Genomic DNA, 1,754 nt, shown 5'->3' with positions numbered 1-1,754 from the left:
ATCTCCCGTTCCTTCCTCCTCTAGTTTCCCTGCACCTCATTTCTTACTATCTCTTCCATTTCTTCATCCCAATCCCACCATACTCCATCTATCTGAATTCTCTCATACTTAACCCATGTTCTCTTTCCCTTTTTTCTTTCCTCTTCCGCTATTTTCCTTAATTTATACTGCATCTTCCTTTCTACCCATGTCAAATTATCCTCTATTCTCTCCGGACTACCATATAATCATGTATCAAATAAGGAGACAGTAAGGGGAAAATAATGAAATTTGTTACCAAGTACTAGGTACATTAAGTCAAATTTGAAATGCTCAAAATTTCTATAATTCAAATGATGATTTTTTATCCAAATAGTCGAATTCTAAAGAAAAATATATGTATTTTCAAGCAAATAGTTTAAATATATAAGTAATAAACATCAATCTAAACAAATGGAAGAGTTTAATTTTTATTAAAAAAGTTTAATTTAAACAAAACAAAATTTCAACAAAAGACTTTAATTTTTAACTGAAATTATCAATATTAAAGCCAAAAAGCCTTATTTAACTTTCAACCGAGTAGTTGAATTTTCAATCAAGAAAGATTTTTTATGTTCAGAAAAAATGTTTTATTTAAATTGTTGCATTTACAAGCTAGAAAGACGAACTATTTCATAAAACAGTTACATTTAAAAAAAAAGAGGTAGGTAATTTTCAAGAAAGCAATTCAATTTTCTACAAAACAAGTTGAATTTTCAACTTAAAAACACAAATTTTTAACCAAAAATGATTAATTTCCAACAAAATTGTTAAATTTTAACCAAATCCTTACATTTTTGACAGAACAATTAAATTTTCGACAAATGAATCACATTTTAAATCAAATAATAAAATTTTGAACGAAAAAGATCGATTCTCAGTAATACATAAAATAATAGACCTTTCAACAACAAACTAGTTGGATTTTCTTATTGGGTTCTATTAAATCAGTTCTCTTAGTTAAAAAAAAAAGAGAAAAGCGGGAGAGAGAGAAGAATATAGGAAAGAATATCGGAATTTTCATGATTTGTAGACCAAAAAATAATCGTTGAAATATACATTGACGTTTATTTTTACAACCTTCGAAACACTAAGTTAGAAAATTGGAAATTTTGCTCAGAAAATTAATTTTAAGTTAAAAAGTTAATTTTCAACTACACACTTTTTGATTTTTGACAGAAAATTAAGTGCAGGCTAACCCTTAAACGGCCAAAACGTCACTACCGGTACACTGCTTTTCAACGGCCAATAACTAAGACTATTCGACACTAGAAAAAATTTAGACACATATATTTTTATTGTTTAAGATCTCCTCTTTCCGAGGGTGCCAATGAAATTCCTCAAAAAATTTATTTATTATCCCAAAATGCAGTTTAAACAAAAAAAAAACGTGATTTTTCGTGCCTATTTTTTTTGTGAACCATTTTCCAAAGCTTTTTGAGTCTGCCGCAAACAAAGTTTACGTTGCCCAACTATCACCAACGTGGAGGTCGACGAATATCGATAGTCTCTCTTTTTTTTTTAAGGGATTTTATATATTTTTTTTTACATTTTTTAATTTTTTTTTAATGGAGAATTTTTTTCATTTCAGATTTCAATCCGTTGAAATCATTTTGATCCTGCTGTTTCAGAAAGTAATTTTGAGAAACAATGTAAGCAGCAATACATGTTGCAATCAATGCAAAATCTAGTAGTCCTCTGGCGACATTGTTCATTATTACATAATGCTCTTGTTC

Source organism: Belonocnema kinseyi, chromosome 2 (assembly GCF_010883055.1).
Source record: "Belonocnema kinseyi isolate 2016_QV_RU_SX_M_011 chromosome 2, B_treatae_v1, whole genome shotgun sequence".
NCBI lineage: Eukaryota > Metazoa > Arthropoda > Insecta > Hymenoptera > Cynipidae > Belonocnema > Belonocnema kinseyi.
This window is presented reverse-complemented; position numbering follows the sequence as displayed.